This window comes from Ischnura elegans, chromosome 8 (genome assembly GCF_921293095.1).
Source record: "Ischnura elegans chromosome 8, ioIscEleg1.1, whole genome shotgun sequence".
Classification (NCBI taxonomy): domain Eukaryota; kingdom Metazoa; phylum Arthropoda; class Insecta; order Odonata; family Coenagrionidae; genus Ischnura; species Ischnura elegans.
The window spans coordinates 51,460,864-51,480,697 of NC_060253.1; the positions used below are offsets into that span (position 1 = coordinate 51,460,864).

A 19,834-nucleotide genomic window follows, 5' to 3' on the forward strand; every position below is an offset into this window, starting at 1 on the left:
ATCTGTCGGCATAAATACGAAAAGTGAAAGGCTGCACAGAGTGTTACAAAACAAAAAGCTACTATGTTTGAGTTACAAGGGTTTAGTGTAAAATATTTTATGAGATGTTGATCTTGTGAACTCAGGCATGACTCGCACTGTAAACTTAAGCACGTTGTTGTGTGGGAACCAGGAGATGTCCAAAGGCAAAAAACTGTATTAATGATTTAAATTGCCATCCATAGTGAAGCATTCATACTACCAAATTTTATCTTTTAAATACATGTATATTATATTATCGTACCGCTCCTTTCAATTTCAAACAAATCATCTATTTTTGTTACGAAAGATTCTCTTCTCTTCATCTCCACTGTAGTTCGCGCTCTCTTTATGTCGTTGCACGTTCATCCATTCTTTACGTCATTTTTCTAACATTTCAATCTCCTTATTTACCGCAATAACAAGCATTCTAGTTTTGTACCTTGGTTGAGACGCATTTCTCACGGTTTTTCTCGCACTAAGTCTTACAAATTCGAACCCATTAGGTGACAGAGAAAACACAGTACTTATCTCACTCTAGGTAAATTTGAGCCGAGTATTTCTTCACTTTCTTTTCCAACCAGTTCAATGCCTGGATTTAGTCTTGATTACATGCCTTTCCTTGTTGGTCTATTCTTAAAATGAAGGTCACGTTCATGATTAAGTATTTATTTCACTACTTTTTTTCTTATATCCTTAAATACTTAGCACCTTCTATCCTTTGCACACTATACACAAGAACTATCTCTCCACAGTGATCTACATCCGTGAACTGACTACCTCGTTTCGTCTTCCTTGAATATTTCTATCTACTGTTGGAGCCCTGTAAGCCCTGCTCATTCCCTTCATTCCTTTATAATTCATAGACACAATTTTATCACCAGCTCATAATATTTTGTACATAAAGAGCACTTTGGAACAAAGCCTGCTGGAGTGGTTCGCGGCCGTATGGCGGCAAAAAATCAAGGTTTAGAGGGTCGGTACCCAGTACATAGGACAGCGTTGAAGGGTTAAAATTGACATTATAGGCTTTAACAACATTAATCATGACACAAGAGGAACAACCTATTCAATGCTGCACCACTAGCATGTAAATCTTGTCATCAGGAGCAAAGTCTTTGCCGAGGGAGGGGAGGGGGTTGAGGGGAAGTCTGTAGTAAGTGGTGCGGGCCGTACCTCAGCGGTGCTGCGGTGCAGGGTGGCGCCCTGGGGGGGATTGCATTACGACGGACGATATCTCCTAAACGCTTAGAGATAGGTCAAAACAAACAGAAAATTGGCCCTTTAGGGCTTTACTTTTACGTTTTACATAGGTATAGCACTTTTTTGACCCCAAAAAACTCAATTGAGGGCCCTTAGTACTTAGGGCCCTTGGGGCACGGGTTGCCGTTATTTTAAAGTAACCAAATTTAAACACGTGAATAAAGACCTCATTTGGATCATTTTGAGACCAGGAAAACATAACTTTTCGCAATTCTGAAAAATAAGGGCCGGCCTATTGGATACCCTGTGTGTAAAGGTTTGCATCAGTGCTGTGTCAGAGCTCTGAGTAATCACACCCCCTGAGTGAAATTGTGGCTAATGTAGTCCATATATGTACATATTTCTCATGTAGTCGTCCTCAGTCATTTTTCATGCCCACTTGTCATTCGCTGATCATAGTGATGTGACAAGCTGTTGTTTCCTTCGGTTAAATATAAGGGAACGGAATGTTAAGTATAACAGGATGGTTTGTTCAATCATACTTCAGCCAATTTTCAACTACATACATTATTATTCAGAAGTACAAAGTTACATTTTCAGATGGTATGCAAGAATATCAACATAAGCGTGTACAATTAGTGTCAAATTAGGAAATGCGAATGGATTATGAGGAAAATTATTTGACACTTTTCTGGAAGGGATATTTTTATAGGTTACATATTTTCTTAATTCAATTCACCCTAAATGTTGTGGCTAGGGCCAGATGCATTGATCCAGTGCCCTGTACATTTGACTAGTCCTTGAGGCCGACCATACTTATTGATAGCATTTTTTTCAGGGAAAGTACAATAATACAATTAAACTCTCACAGCTCGAGAACACTTGCAAGTTTTTAAATACACATCTTCATTATCAATATATTTTTTAAGTATATTATTTTGCAAGACTGAACGCTGGCCAAATATGTAGTCCAAAATATTTCCGTAGAGAAGAGTCACTAATCACACTGCAAAAACAAAAATATGTGATCGGACCACTACTGCTGGATGTGGAAACACCTTTTATTTTTGTGTGAGCAGACCAAAACATGTTAAGATCTAAATCTAGATCTGAATAATAAATTAGCTATGTAGTAGGTTATGGAATTAAAGATGCAAATACCTGAGAACTTCAATAATATTCAATAGGCAGAAATCGCATGCCATAATGTGCATGTCACAATTTGTGCTGGAATGATACCCGTGCAGTTGAAAGAGAGTTACTGTTGAGTTTTTTGTTTGCTGTGAGAAACTATTTTCTTTACAATTGACAATTATAGCAGTAGCAAAACCCATGTAAAAGATTAAGCATATTTGTGTGTGGTCTAAAGTTATCGCAGCCTCATAGTTGTGCATGGTTGCCCCGCCATGCACCATTCTTTGCGGTAACTACAGAAATGAGGAAGGAACTGGGTTAAGTAATGAAAGTATGTTTTGGTATTATAATTTAGGTCACATACATCTACATATTTATTCCTGAATCCTCGGTTGGACCTTCACCTTGCTAGGATTACAATTGTAACACAGAGCAGGCACAACAGAGAAAATTCCTCGTCCTCGCATTACTTATATTTTTAGGTCAAACACACCCAATTTTATCACCTAAGCTGAGTGGGTGAGCACTTAAGTGAGCAGATCACCAATCTATTGCCTATGTAAGTTAATACTTCATTTTTGACATTCTTGCATTTAGAAACTTGCTCACCCTCATGTCCGTGAACTCTATTGTTATACATATGGTATTAATAGGAGGATTTTAGGGGAGGAAGGGATGGGGCAACAGCCCCCCCCTGATGCTCAAAAGGTAGATGAGATTTTCAATACAAATATTAATAAATTTTATATTTTTATATAAAAGTTATAAATATTAATAACTTTTATAATGAATTTAAAAGTATATTTCATAGAGTAATTGTTGTATATTGTGTTCAATCGCAAATACGAGACTACCATATGCCTGTCAGACCCTGGTGCTACCCCCAGAAAAAATCCTGGATCCGCTCTTGATGGTTTCGACATCCAGAAGGACATGTGACTATGTGATGGCACAAAATTTTCCCTGAGTGGCTAGCAAAAATTATCAATCAGATCAAGAGGTTGAGTAATTGCACTAATTGCAGAGTATAGCAATTGTTGGTTTTATGCAACAAAATTGGAGAACTGTAGAAGTTTTGTTTGGCATATTTGTGGCAGAGTTCCCCACAAATCAGCTGCCATTCATTTTCGCTTGAGAAGCAGAGGCAGCTCTCTGACACAAACAGATCTTTGAAGATCTGAAGAATTTTGTGGTAACTACTCCTTATTCTTAGATTGACTCAATGAGATGATAAAATAGTAAAATTTTTTTGGAATAGTTGGAGGGGGTTGAAACTATCCGCACAATACAATTTCCTATCGTATGTAGGTAATACTACGTTAGCATGTTCCATTTTGCTTATTATGGCATTAATTCCATACAGTTGGTTATGTGTAAACATACCATGTGATGTTCATTGGCATTGGTCAATGAATTTAAAATTGAATTTCCATTATTAGACCTTAGGTTTAGTTCCCTTGGCTATTATAGTTTCACCTTATCAATGCCATATGTCTGCCATTCAACAATTGGACTTGTTAGGATGATCATGTCTTTATTATGATATAAACGAGATTTTTCTGAGAGACAGTGTTCTGACGATTCAATGCTTAGTGAAGAAGGTGCCTTGAATTCAGCTGGGAATTTATTTACTCTCAATCAAGTAAATTCTCAAGTGATAGCTGCTAATTTTGGGTAGAATATAGGCCTCAACCTTCTCTTGAATTATTAGCGGCATTTGGAATGTAAAATAGTTTCCATTAAATTCAGGGAAAGTGGATGATAGGGACCAAATGCATCTTTCCCCACCTATAAGGACTAAGAGAACAATGTAAGTAATCTCATGAAGTGCACGGCCTAACTGTAATCTGTCAGACAGAATTTCAGTTGGCGAATACAATTCTGGCCATCAATTGGCGAATTGAAGTGGCCGGGAGAGATATTAGATGAAGTCTTCTGAATAGTCTGCTGTTCAGACTTTATTAAATATTGGAGTTGCTTTTGCGTTGCACTGCCATAATATTTGGGAATCATCTTTAGAGCTTGATAATGCCATAGCAAGTGGGACTGGGTTCAAAACCCAAATCCTCTAAATTATAAGGGATATAGTATTAAGCAAATCCACCTAAATTATTTTCTGGCTGTGGCCTAGTGAATGTAAGTTACAGAGAACGAATTTTAATTGAAGCAAAAATTCTGGGTGGGACCCAGCCCACCGATTAAACCTCAGCAAAATAACCAACCCCCTCCTGTATTAAACCCATCCTCTAATAAAATCCCACCCCAGTCTATATCTGTCCCAAAAGAAACCCCTTCCCAAATCAAACTCTACCACAAAGTGAAACCAAATCACGGGTTGACTTAAGTCCACTGAATGAACCTCCTCAGAATGACTACGCATTCCTCCCAAGTTTACCCCAACCCTGAGGGAAAACTAACGCAAAGTGAACCCTCACCTCAAGTTACAACCCACCCCAATTCAAATCCCACCCATAATGTTCCCCCATCCCTCATTAACGTCCACTCAGAATTAACTGTCAAAACCAAATCAAAACTCAAGCCTAATTAACTCCCACCCCAAAAGAACCCTCACCTCATTTTGAACCTGCACCCAATATTTACCCCAAGCCCTTATGAACCCCCACCCTAAATTAACCTCCACGCCAAAGCAAAACCCACCCAAAATGTACCCTCACCCCATATTAACCCCCAATCAAAATCAATACCCACCCAATATTTAATTACCCTGAATCACAACCCCACTTATTATATAACTATTATAACTATTTTATTATTAATGTTAACTATTTATTATTATTGAATTTAACCTCCACTTCGAAATTATGTAACTCCCTCCCCAAATTGATCCCTACCCCATATTGAACCCAAAACCCTTATTAACCCTGACCCCCAAATTGACCCCTACCCCATATCGAACCCAAAACCCTTATTGAACCCCGAACCTTTATTAACCCTGACCCCCAAATTGACCCCTACCCCTTATTGAACCCCTAAGCCTTGTTAACCCTGACCCCCAAATGAACCCTCACCCCAAGTGCACCCCCACTCCATATTAATCCCCAACCGAAATCAAAGCCCACCCAAAATGAACCCCATTCCATCTTGAACTCCAAATCCAACACCAAATGAACCCCCACCCCCAGTCCATATTGAACCCCACCTCATATTAACCCCCAACCAAAATCAAAACCCACGCTGAATTAACTCTCAAATGAATCCCCACCCCAAATATAATCCCCACCCCATATTGAACCCCTCTCCAAACATTTTCTTTGTTTCGGCCTTGCCTTTTGCGCGGAATAGACGAATAAACTTGATCACGAAATTATCCAGTCTAACTCTTTAGTTCTTTCGATTCTGGAAAGAATATTCCTAAGAGGACACTGAGTGAGAGACGTTCACTTCTCCTCCAAGGCCTATGGTGGAAAACCTTTTTAAAGAAATACTGGAGCGAAAGATACGTACATTATCTGTTACCTCCATGCTTGCGAATTTCATCACAGGGCCCCGACAGCCTTGCAGAGGAATAAGGGAAGGCATTGTCTTCTACTCCCTCAAAAGTGTGCCTGTTGCAAGCAGGAATGGAAGAAGAAATGAAATCACAAGCCCCAACAGCGTTAGGAAGAAAGAGAAATTGCGAGTTTTGAGAACTCGAGAGAATTCTTCAAGCGAGGGAGCGCTCGAAGTCGGATCTTTAATAGTGATCCGAAAGTAAGAGAATAATTGAGACGAAAGTATGTGTTAAGAGAGGGTACGATTCAACCTCGCACATACTTATATTTGTTGTGACTCATTTATTGTTGCGTTGTTGATGCGGCTGCGGCCAAAGTAACGCCCGTAAAGTGAACTTTCATTGATGTACGCCGTATGTATATCGCAGAGATGAAACTTCCCGTCAAGCCCCGGTCATAGTTACCCCACACAGGGCTACTGAGTTACAGGGGATTTATTGGGGGAGTAGTTTTCGTGAGACTTCTTGGAAGAGCGAATTGTCTTCTACTCCCTCTAAAGCGTGCTTGTTGTAAACAGGTGTAGAAGACGGAATGAAATTGCACGCTCCAAGAGCGCTAGGTAGAATGAGAAATTGCGAGTTTTTGAGAACTCAAGAAAATTCTTCAAGCGAGGGAGCGCTTGAAGTCGGATCTTTAATAGTGATCCGAAAATAAGAGAATATTTGAGAAGAAAGTATACATTAAGATAGGGTACGATTCGGCTTTCCACATACTTATTTTTGTTGTTACTCATAGATTGTTGCGGGAATATTGGGTGCTACCCATAAAGTTAACTTTCTTGGCTATACGCCGTGCTCCGATGGTACATTTTATGAAATTGCATTTACAAATGGATCACATTGTCCCCGGTTTGTCATTATTACTCACTCTGGAGCCACTATGCCAGCATATAAGGGGAAGGAGGGAAGATCCACGGGACTGAGGATTGTCGCGCGAATCAAGAAATGCGAGCATGTGACAAGGGGGGCATGCGGCGGGCGCCTTTGAGGCAGCGTTTCGGCATGAAGAAATCGAGATACGACAAAACGGTTGAAATAGTTTTTCGAAGGACTCTTACATAACATGTTAATCACAGAAAGCGTTTTAATCCGGGTCGAAAACCTCAACACTCAAAATAACTGGATTTGGGCCCTTTCGTCGACTGTTAACCGTCATCGCACGAACCTAGGGCCTTTTTTCTCACCGATTCGCACATTTTGAGACCACGAATTCTTAAATCGGATCATTTTTTAAATATTAAAGCGCCGGTGTAGTGCTCCATGTTTCTGGGGATGGTGGGATATTAGCGATTTGAAAGAGGTAGAATAACATTAATGGGATGTATTTAATTTTTTGCGACTCCTTGGAAGAGCAGTAGTGCTAAGAAAAGCGTCATTTAGTGCCGCCGTTAGGGTCATTTGTGTTCATGACGTTCAAAGCGATTCTAACATAAATCGCCAATGAGAAGAGAGGAAGGGAGGAAGAGAGAAGCTGAGGACATAATGTCCTCCAAATGTCTCCGTGCGGCCTTGCCATAAAGTAAGCCTGATGTCGTCATTTGTGACTTCGCATTACTTGTAAAAAAAATTAGATATCATGTATTGTATAAAAGACTGGGGAAAAGGAAGACCTACGTTTTTTTAGGTCAATTTGCACACACGCGGAAAGTTCGTGTTGTGACTGACACAAAGAAAAAAGAGAAAATTGATGAAAGAAGTGGCAAATCATTGCTCATTCTTATTTTTTCTTGTTAGCGAGGATTATTTGGGGTAACTCCTCTGATTTTAGTCCGCGAACTAGTGAGTATGCGGACTATTCATTAGTCGAAGTCTGGTAATGTCTTTGCGACCCCATTACTTTTCGTGCCCGAGCGCTGGGGAAAATCGAATTAATGTAATTGCTAATTTATGCGAAAGAGTCAGAAATCTGCCTTACCCGTTCCATTTGATGTTTTAGACGACGGGGAGGGCAAGAAAAAAAAGAGCCACTTTTGAATTGGCCTCTTCCGGTCGAAAACGTTAAAAAAGTTCTCATCACGCGTTATCCATAAGTAAAGAATTATTTCATGAAATGTTTTACAATATTTTATTATTCATAATTTATCTAGATAAAGAAGATTGTATTATTGTTTCATTATTATTATCATTATTATTTATTATTATGATTTATTATTATTTCTTAATATTGTTATTTATTATTATTTATTATTTTTATTATTTATTCATAGTATTTTCTCTTGTAAGCTTATTTTACTCGCACCTGATATGAGGATTAGGATTTTCTGTGTTCCATATTTTTTATTAAGTCATTAACTAGGGAGAAATCCATTTATCCAGGGTAATTTTACCGCACCTTCCCTATTAAGAAAGATCGTCGAAAGTTGTTACTGAAGTAGAGAAGACGGAGTTATGTACCTTTTGATGTTTGTTTTCAATCAGGAAATCAAGCCGATGTAAAAATAGGTGCAAGATCCATTGTTTTATTCCTTCAATTTTGTGTGTTATCTGATTGATAATTCATGCAAGCCAATATAAACTTGAATCAAATAGCATTAAGCTTCTACATCCAATTCATTTTGTGCACCACACTCTTCAAGTTGTTTTACAAGCCCGTATTAGACATCGTTTCCTTGATTTTAGTTGACTTTGGGTCTTTTCTTTTAACCCTTTCTGACTCAGAGCTGCTTCTATGAGAAATTAAATTTTAAGACTTTTCATTTTAAAAATTGAAAATTTTCTACTCAATCATAATTATTACTACTACTACTTACTACATATTTTGCCATTAAATTTTACAGTACAAAAGAACTCGTAGCTTAAATATTTCCTGATTAGACCTGCAACAATACATATGTATTGTTGATGTTACCTAGAAGCAAAATTGGGTTTTAATGGGTTTAATCGCCATTTTGTGCGAAGAAGTATGGTATACTTATATAGATATTTGTGTGTTCTTTAGTAATTACAGATAAATTTTCCAACACATTCTGTGACATTTCATCTTTTTCCTAATGTTTTGAACATTTTAGACGTCTTGATTATTAGTTGGTACATGTACGTGCCGTAGTTTTGGGTTAAATATTATGACCGAATCGAACAAGAAGATGAAAGTGAAGGTCAAAATTTCGAACAAAAGCGTCAAGTCCAACCTGAGGAGGAGTAATTATTTTCGTAGAAAATTTAAGCGAGCAGTTTTAAATTGTTAAGCCTCGTTATTTTTAGAAAGATACCTTCCGAAGTTCCGAGCTCTGAAATCATTCGCCCCATTCGAATGGCAATAATCATGTTTGATCTTTAATTGCTTTACTTAAGGATTTATCTATAAATTTTCGAATTAAAATACTGCATTTCAGTACTTTGTACTTAGTATCCACGGAGACGCTGACGCCTGAAATATTTCACTTACGTAGTGTGCTCCGGTTCAATTATTCGTTATCGAGGTTTTTCCGTCATTATATAATTATTTATGCCAGTATGAGTTACTCTTGCTTGGTGCACAAAACGAATAAAGGGAAGGTAGCTTCCCTCCGATTTTGGTTTTCAATCAAGCGCTAAGAATGGCTGCAATCGCTGCAAGATATTAATTTTTTAAAGAGAGGTACTCTTTTCAATTGAATGGAACCTTTAGAAATATGATCACCTTTTAACATCAGCGAAAGCAGAAGTTTTAGGTAGACTGAAGCTTTGAGAAGAGCAGTTTTGGTGAAGCCTTAGGCTCATAGAGAAGGCATATGAAGTTAAAACTCAGCCTCTTCATTTTCGCTGACCATTCGCTACAGATCATGGGTGAGGAATTTTTCTTTCGTGTCACACGGAAACGGCTTGAAACCTCCTACTGCCAGCGATTTCCTGGAGATAGCCAGCAAGCAGTTGAAGGATGTTTTTCTCTTCATCAGTTCCATAGCATCCGCAAACTGCAATTGTCCTTTCTGGCTCGTGAACCTTCCTGAAATTAAGATAATAGTTATGTCATTCTTTGATATTGGACACGTGAAGGTTTGATTTTAAACCTATAAATAATTCTATGCGATGAAGCATTCCGCACCATGTTGGACAGCATAAGCCCCTCATGTTTGCGTTTTAGATCAAATTCGACGATACGATTCGATTCACTATGGATGGAAATTTAAATCATAAATACCTACAATTTTTTGCCTTCGGACATTACATGGTTCCCACGCAACAATGCCCTTACGTTTACTGTGCGAGTCATGCCTGAGTTAAATATTTTACGCTATTACGAGTATAAAATATGATTTTAAAATATTATTTTATGCTCATAGTAATTATTTGACTCACTGGTATTTAGCATACACATTAGGGTTATTTTTCTAAAGTTAACATTTCAAAAATAAGTTTCTCAGAATATGCCATCGTCATAAATTATATTAGCATGTGCTAAAGTATCTTCTTTACTCATCTCAATGGGTACGATGATGCGTGCGTTTTTTTAGGGGTGCGTCGACAGAGACTATGAGGGTTCTAGGTGAACCCTCTTAAGGGTACAACGCACCGGGGCCGGAAACCAAGCCCGTGGCTTATACGTCCGATCACCCGGGGAGGGGCTGGAGAGGTAGGAAAAAGGATAGAGGCGCCGCCGCGATGGGAGCCCGACGACGCCTCTGGGAAGGGATAGGAGCGGAAGGGAGGGGACGGGGAAAACACCTCAACGCTACAGAGCGAAAAGGGCCCACTAAATAGCGAAACCAAGCATACGCAATTAATTTTCTACCAATCCCAGTGGATCTTCCTATGAGGAAGAAAAATCCATCGATCGAATCGGTAGATAGGGTGCGTCGACAAGAAATAGAAGAAGTGTGAGGGTGCGTCGACACTGAGATGATACATTCGGGTGACTCTTTTGACGGAAAAGAAAAAAATAAAAAGTATCTGAGAGTTAAGATAAATAAATAATATGGGCCAAATTATTAAATCGTGAATGAAAACATATTTCATTTTTATTTATTCCTATTTTTTCTTATTTTTCAGATTTCATATTTGGGATAAAAGAATTCCTTTCAGAGTCCTTCAATTCTTATTCTAAAAAATATATGAGCGCTAAAATCATTTTGAAAAATGAAAATTTTCACGGACAACCTTCGACCCTACTCTCGAGCACCTTTGACTTGAGGATTTTCACAGACCGTTTCTGTTAACGTGAGGTTTCGCCTTATTTGGTTAAAGAGGCTTGAATGACCGAACACTTCCACCCCCCAATCGTCACAGTCTTCGTTGAAACTCATCAAAAAGCTTTATCTTTAAAATGTGACCAAATTGCGAGCTGCTCCGTATATGCCTTAAGACAGACCTGCCATATTTTGACTAATATATAATAATAATAATATCGTTTATTTTCGTAGGCACTGGGGCCCATGAGAAAATATAAGTACAGCTTTCTATATTTCACATTGAGATAGATAAATAAAAGACAAAAAGTAAATAAATATATATATATCTATATTATATACAACCCGATGTGTGACAGATAGCTCACTCATTCATTCACTCATTCACGTATACAAATTCCCGACCACTTCCGGACGTGCTGGGAAGACGAAATTTTTACAGGTCGTGGAGAAAAAATATTCATCGGGGGGAAAAGTCCGAAAACTCGAAAAAGTCGATAGGTATTCGAGATATATCGTTCCGAATTAGCATTGGAGCCTTATGGGACTAAAACTTTTTCCTTTCATCGCCTACTTGCAAATGTCTTAGGAACATGAAATTTCACTGACGGAAACTAGATTTCTTGGCTGATTTTTTGATGTGAAAGTTTTTGCCATATTTTGATTATAAGTATTTTTTTTAATTTTTTTAAATTTCCAATGCTTTTCTTATGGGCCTATCTTTGGATTTTTTTTAAACCAACTTTAAATCGTTGTAGGAATAAGTCCTTAACGTTTAAGATACTAGATTTTTCGGTTGATTTTTTGGTGTGGTCGCCTTTGCAATTTTTTGTTTAAAAGTATTTTTTTTAACAATTTAAAATTTCCAATGCTTTTCTTATGGGCTCACTTTGGGAATTTTTTTGACCAATTTGCAATAATCGTAGGACCAATTCAATTTAATGCAAGATACTAGATTTTTTTCTTAATTTTTTGGGAATATGCTCATATCCATAGATTCAACGAATTTCGAGTAATTAACGATTATGTATTTCCATTGAAATTGCGACTCCTACAACGTTTGGTAACTTACAACACATCCGCCGTGAAGTTTGCATTCCCTCAACACACGATTTTAACTTTTTCGGATTTTTTTTTCGCCACTTCCAGACGTCGCACGGACACCAAATTAACGTGAGTGACGTGTTTTGGGTGCCCCTACGTGCCGCTACCCGGAGAACGCAGAATATTGAATTTAAACGGGTGACACCGTCGAAAAACCATGCTTACACTACAGCTAAAGAGCCGAAAATTTTATCGAAGGTAAACGATGCCGCGTTATACGGGACAAGCACAAAATGTCCCCCGATAACCCCCTGGGACCCCCCCAAAAAAATAAAAATTATTTAATAAGTGGTATATTTCGTGTACCATTCATCCGAGTTGTATCGTTTTTATTTATTCGGACTGGGAATTGTGTCGGCTATATTTACGCGTCATGTTCAATTATCCTGCCCCATTTACACACCCGCAATAAAACTTCAAATTTTTAAATGTACATTTCTTAACAAAATAGTAGAGGTATAAAATGGCTTCCAGGACAAGGACACCTAAAAGCGATTTTTTAAAACCACTTCCCCATAAGGTACGGCTACGAAATTCACACGAGTTATGCCTTATTACAGCGCCTATGCACCGCTATGTGGAGAACACAGAATTGGTTATATAAATGTGAGTAATACGAGAAAATTCATTGTTCCCCTAAAGCTAGATCGCTGGAATTTTTATTGTAGGTAAACAAAGACCTTTTATGCAAGACAACCCCTCGAAATTTCACGTGGCTTCCTATAAGACCGGGGAAAAAAATAATTTTTTTTCTGTAAATAGCATGTTCTTCGGTGTTTTCGCATATTTTACCAGTAATTCCCTTCTCCTATGACTCATCGCTAAGGAATTTTTTTGGATGATTGTGACCGTTGTCACTACACTCATAAAAAAATCTGGAAGCCCCCCGGACCACCGTCAAAACATCGTCATATGCTAAAATGCCACAATCACGGCTAGCATGCGTCTACATTCTGCCACATTATCCCCCGGTAGCCTTTGTAAACGATGGGGGATAGCTGGTAGTACGCATTGCCCTGTGAGGAGTGAAAACCATGGCTGCGATGCTGCCCCCGCCCAAGGAACGACGGAGCCATTCCGAGGAGTCAGAGGCGCGGAAAACCTCCGAGAACCCTCGGGCGGCAATTCCGCTCCAACACGTGGAGCAACCGAATGGGTGCCTTACGAGGGGGGAGGGCGCCGATACCCCTTGGGCGGCAAAGCCACCCACAGTCGAGGAACGGCGAAGCCGTTCCGAGGAGTCGACGTCTCGGGGGGACACTAATAAGCCTTGGGCGGCGAAGCCGCCCCATCACGAGGAAGCTTACGGGGGGAGGGCGCCGATAACCCTTGGGCGGCAAAGCCGCCCACAGGCGAGGAACGGCGAAGCCGTTCCGAGGAGTCGATGGCTCGGGGGGAAACAGAGTAAAGTAAAGAGGAGTCGACTTCCCGGGGGGACACATGTAAACCTTGGGCGGCGAAGCCGCCCCATCACGACGAGGCTTAAGGGGGGAGGGCGCCGATAACCCTTGGGCGGCGAAGCCGCCCATACACGAGGAACGGCGAAGCCGTTCCGAGGAGTCGACGGCTCGGGGGGACACAGTAAACCTCGGGCGGCGAAGCCACCCCATCACAAGGAAGGGCGATGCCGTTTCCAGGAGTCGACGCCTCGGGGGGACTCGGATAACCCTTGGGCGGCGAAGCCGCCCACAGACGAGGAACGGCGACGCCGTTCCGAGGAGTCGACGGCTCGGGGGGACACAGTAAACCTCGGGCGGCGAAGCCGCCCCATCACGAGGAAGGGCGATGACGTTACCAGGAGTCGACGCCTCGGGGGGACTCGGGTAACCCTTGGGCGGCTAAGCCGCCCTCCCACGATGAACGGCGAAGCCGTTCCGAGGAACAAGCGGGTCTCCGTCACAGGGCTACGTCGACATCTGGGCGGCGAAGCCGACCCCTGACGAGGAACGGCGAAGCCGTTCCGAGACGCCGCGAGTGGGACGGCGAAGCCGTCCGGCGGCGGCAGCCGGCGAAGCCGGATGCGGGGGGGTTTTAGGGGGCGTAGCCCCCTAACGAGCGCGCGCAGCGCGGCGAGTATATATATACAGTCAAATGTGAACAGTGCATATCGCCTAGTGCATGATAGAAAACAATACAATAATTTCGACAAAAAAAATAAATAAATAATCGCTCTCAGATATAACACACTAATTACAAAATTTAAGGTGACAAACAAAAGAAATATGAACAAGAAATTTGAACATAAGAAAGTGAATATAAACAAGAAATACGAACAAGAATATGAATATATGACTGAAATGAAGTTCACAAGCTATTTTTTTTAAAGTTCCCATTGTAAAAAATACGCTTTAGAAAGAATTTTAATATATTTAAAAAATAATATTGTATGTCCTTACTCAATCCTTCATCTCGAAGGCTAATTTGGATAAAATATATTGTAGATCGAAATAAGTGCCTTAAGTTAGCCAGACATGAAAATAGTGCAGAGCAAAGAGCTGCCAATCTTTGGGTTGGTGATTGATAGTGGGATTCAAATTATAGCTCTATTTCAGTGTCCTTTGCCGATCCGCCCAAGTTCAAAGTGTGATAATAACATATTTCAAGTTATATGCGATTGCAGAGTCTCTAAAGTGAGTGAATCACAGTTTTTTTGTAATTTAATAAATGGCAGTTTCACCGAAACCCCTAAAAATTCTGTTTCTGAAGATCATTAGTTTATGGTGATGGTTTTCCGGGTTTACACCGCGTTGATTCATGTTTTTGCGGACGACAGTTTCGGGCGCGTTCCAGCTCCCGTCTTCGGGTCCAAATGATTTCATTGATTTGATGGTCATTTGGGCCCGAAGACGGGAGCTGGAACGCGCCCGAAACTGTCGTCCGCAAAAACATGAATCAACGCGGTGTAAACCCGGAAAACCATCACCAATCAACTCACCGCGGAAGCCTCCATAATAATCATTAGTGTATATTGACTAAGCCTATAGTACAATTAAAATAGCTTTCTCTCCGAAAAAAGAGTTAATATTATTATAAATTATTGATTTTCAAATGATGGTCTCTTTCTGTTTCAAGGCTTCAATACTGTGCCAACGTAATTGCGGGAGTTTCCTGGCGTTTGATCCTAATCATTTGTGATCCCAAGAAAAGTTGGATTTATTGGTATTTTTACGCTTCGTTAGGAAGTGGGATTGGGCGCGCGTAATTTTTTTCTGCCGGAATGGGCAGATTAAGCTTCGAGAAAGAGCATATGAGTTCTCTTTCTTCCACTATGTGCAAGGTTGAACTACTTAATGTGAAGATTAAATAGCCGTTAAGTTAACAAAAACTCATTTATGTTGATTTTAAAAATATCTCTACCAGTTAGCATTTATATATTTCTAGATGGGCATAACTACATCAATATCCCTTCGAGTATGAATAATATTCAATAACTAATCGGGAAATTCATTTCAAAATATATTTTCTCTCTTATATCTGGGTTTTTGCAGACGAGAAGAAGTCGTTCAGAACATTGATATTGGAATTGAGTTTTTAAATAGCTCCTATCACCAAGGAATGCTAAGAAATATTCAATTTCACGATACTCTCAAACTGTTGATAGCCGCGTTGTTGAACGCGCTCAATTTCCCGCTCAAGGGAACAATTTTTTATTTAAATTTCAGTCTAAAGCTCCTTAAGAACACTTTTCATCTCACTCTCTCGCGCATTTTAGGATCGCATTTTCGCGGGAAAGAAGAAAACTTATTTTTTTGTTGTTGTAATTCACTCCAAAAAGGATTTTTTTTTCAAATGAGAGGATGCAAATGTAAGCGCGTAAGTTTTATTGATTCGCCAGAATTCATGTCCTTTAGCGATTGAAGATTTAGTTAGGTCGAATCTAGTGAAATAACTATGTTGCTGTATGAGTTGAATTCAGTTGTCTCTCTAATTTTATGTTGTAAAAAGTGAGATGGTGTCTGGAATTTATAGACATCAGTTGCTGTACTGAGAATCGCACTGAGTCAAACATATATGTTAATAACAGGAGGCAAATGAGAGGCAGAAGATCGAATTTCTCTCTGACGTGGACTATCCTGGTAATAAATGAGATGAGACTCAGTTCGCGGTTACGGCTTGGGAAGATTTTTTGAAATGAGCAAATGGGTGACTTTAACTATTTTAAAATCAATCACTGACTATTTTTTAGCGTTGCGGAAAGTTAGGATTCACTCGTAGTGTCCCCCTTAATGGCGATACATAACTTTTTTTGAAAGGTCATTGGCAGTATTGGGCGTCTTTGTTAAACTTATAGTAAAAATATTGCTCCATCTCCCATAATATTTGTCATAATACTATATGTTGCTGCCAAAAACTGTTCAAAAATTGTTGGGGGTGAGGTAATATTCGCCTATTTTTATTGAAAGCAGCCGATTTTAAATTACCTATTTACACTCTCTCTTCCTTCCCAAAGCGACCACCTGATCCAATCCATGAAGATAGGGTCAAGTAATCGTGAACCATTAGTTTACTGCCCATCCTTTCTCGTGTAACTGTCTCCTTCTTTGACCATTATAATCAAAATGCAAGCCTCGGCCACATCGATAATTTTCCCCGACCAAATCCAGAGGTTCCTTAATCTATATCCAAATCATGATGATGGCAGCTTTTCATTTTATTTTTTTATATTTATTTCCATACCACCGAAAACAGCTCTTTACGGCCTAAATCATCATTACGATCATCGAATCAATATTAACGGCGTGTGGTAATGACGTTATCCTGTACAGTGGCGCAGCGAAGGGGGGATTTTGGGGGTTTAACCCCCCCCCCCCCCCCCCCCCCCAGATCTCAGAGAAATATTTAAGTTTAATCCATTTTACTTAATTGGATTGATATTACTAATAGAATAGTGTAATGATTAATGAAATATCCCTCAGAAAGCCGTAAAAAATCACCATTTTGAACCGTTTATCTTCAAATTCCGCAATTAATCACTCTCGCACCTACCGTTTATCCTGATGGGTATTCCATACCCCCACACACACCGGTATTAGTTGCACCTAAACCCCCCCACCCCAGCCTTAATTCCTGGCTGCGCCCCCGCTCCTGTATGCCTTCTAATCGTTATAAACGGGACAGGAAATTTGTTATCCTCAGGCTGCATATTTTTCTCAATGGAGCGTGAAATAATTTAAGAATTAGAGCCGTAGCTATTTTGCCAATTGAAGTCCAAGCGCATCACAGCTTTGCACGATGAATTTTGAAAATCATTACCGTTCGTGCTCCAGGTTGTGGATTTAATTGCCTCGTATGAAACGGGGGCTAGGTTAGAGGATATGAATAGATAGGTTCTATAGTATATTTTATCTTTAGGTCTATACGATATAATATTTCCTGGAGTTTAGGTAAATTTTAAAACAAGTTTCAGCCAACGTTTCGATTTATTTTTAAATCATCATCAGGGCTATGTAAGAAAAAAGTATGAAAATATAAAATACAAAGATAAAATACGAACCCGATTGTACCTTTTTTTATGTATAAATATTGTATATCGTTTTAATCTTTGTATTTTATATTGTTCATACTTTTTTCTTACATAGCCCTGATGATGATTTAAAAATAAATCGAAACGTTGGCTGAAACTTGTTTTAAAATTGACCTAAACTCCAGGAAATATTATATCGTATACTAAACAAAGTCAAGAAAAGGAAAAAAAATATAATAATTATCTTTAGGACTCCGTATGTTGAAAGAATTACTTTCTGAGAAAGCGCTTCCTCATAAAATGGACGACGGAACAATCTTATCACTTGGCGGTTGGTGAAAATGTCCTAATTTACTACACATCAAATAAGAAAACTTACCGTCTTCAGGAATCATTGGTTTTTTCTGTATCCTTTTCATCTTTGCCGCTTGTTGCTGATGTCCCTGATTTTCTCAATGCCTCTGTTCGGGTTGACTCTCATCTGCCAGTGAAAAAAAGGGAAATTAACAATCGATCACCAAAATATTGATGGAGAACGCTATTATTTTAAATTAGACATTAGGGGTTCAGGAATTTTTTAAAATGGGATTTGGTGAACAATTGATTATTATTGGTCGTACACCAAGGATGAAATTTGCCTTGAACAATTCAGTTGGCTCGAGCGTGATTTATAGCTGACAGGCAGTAGTAGCGGATACAGAATATACTCAAGGGTGGGGGGGGGGGCGCAAAAGATATCTTGCGCTACCTTTACTTTTGTCGTAATGACAGATAATTAAGTCAATGCAAAGTTTAAGAAAGTTCTATTTAAACTGATGATACGCACATACAAGGCAATGTCATCTTCTGATTTGAAGGAGTTACAATTGTGGTACTGCAATGTTAGGTAATGCGGGCGACACTGCAAGGGGGGGGCATTGGTTATTAGGTTAAGAAAACAAATGAGATGAACTAGATATTTCGTAGTTCATTTGATTTTCCGCGCGATGTCAGCACAGAATAGTGAGTCACTGGCACCCCTTGGCAGTTTTGTACATTTGTTCTATCAATTTATGCACCAAATTCTGGTTAGAAAAAAGCACTTGTACCCCTTGGGTTCTGACCCTCTCATATGTATGTGCAATGATTGATTATCGCTGTCCCTGCCGTCATCCTCGCCTAAAGTAAGTGCGTGCCCCGTGTAAAATGTCCTTAATAGGGTAGTTTCCTTCATCAAAGAAAACGAAAGGCATTGATTACGATTCGTTACCGACCATTAGTGTATTCATAATACACAAATTATTTGGTTTTAGAAATCCCAATTTGGACGAATATTAATGGTCAATTTTAACCTCATTTGAAAAAGGCCAGATTGGCGCCCATGCGATGCCACTCCACGTGACGTCCCAGGGACCTAGATTCTATACGAGTAGAAAGGAGTTTTACATCGCCATGCATGCATTTACCATTTACCAATGCATGCATGAGGCACAGAGCTCAGGGAAACATTTCTTAATAATCTCCTATTAAAATTGCCTATGGTCGGAAAGTTTCCTTCGTTCGATAGGGTATTAATAATCCTTATTTAAGCCAAGCGCTACCTACTAGCAGGGTAGTCTGCTACCTGCTAGCATCCTGCGTCGTATCAGCGCTCAAAGCCTCGCCCCAAGGTCACCTCACTTGCGGCAGCGAGAACCAGAACGACGTCACACGGGAGTTTTCCCGGCATTCATACTTACCCGACGCGTTTTCGCGCGCTTGAAAATTTTCACTTTTCATTTAATCGCGAATAATAAATAAAGTCATTTAAAAATCTAAAATCGTGAAATACGTACTCCAGGAGTAGTAATCTTTTGATTTAGGCAATAAAAAAATAATAGGAAACCACAGGGAGGAAGAGGGTAAGTTACCATTGGATCGGACGCTTCAGACGAGACCGTGATGGGACGCCCAAATCAACTGCGGAGAAAATCCATAGCCGCAGCGTCGACGAAGCTATAAGAAGCTGTCCTCTCGTCCTCCGCAGCTGTCGTGTCCCATCTCCGTGTTGCGTCTCCGGGGGCGGTGGCAATCCCACACCTCCGACAGAGCCCCCAGGCTCCGCCTGCGGGGAACGATCACTGAAGAGTGAACGGCCGTGTCACTACGTCTTCCTAATGGCCATTTCCCATCCTCGGATCCTTCCTTATTGCGTATGAAAAATCGTAAAGATACCGAGACAGCGGGGACGGAATTAAATTTTTACGTCGGCCGTAAAGATAATCGGTTCCGTAAATTTCAATCGTCACACTTTTAACAATTTTGACTGAGCCGGTT

General features: G+C 39.8%; 1 long non-coding RNA gene across 1 annotated transcript; it reads right to left on the reverse strand.

Annotated features, from left to right (window-relative positions):
- Positions 1–8,635: 8,635 nt before the first annotated feature.
- Positions 8,636–19,649, reverse strand: LOC124164131. Its single transcript, XR_006865965.1, has 3 exons — positions 19,429–19,649; positions 17,919–18,020; positions 8,636–9,791 (listed from the first exon to the last, which is right to left on the reverse strand). It is a non-coding gene; the product is annotated as an uncharacterized LOC124164131 (long non-coding RNA).
- Positions 19,650–19,834: the final 185 nt, after the last annotated feature.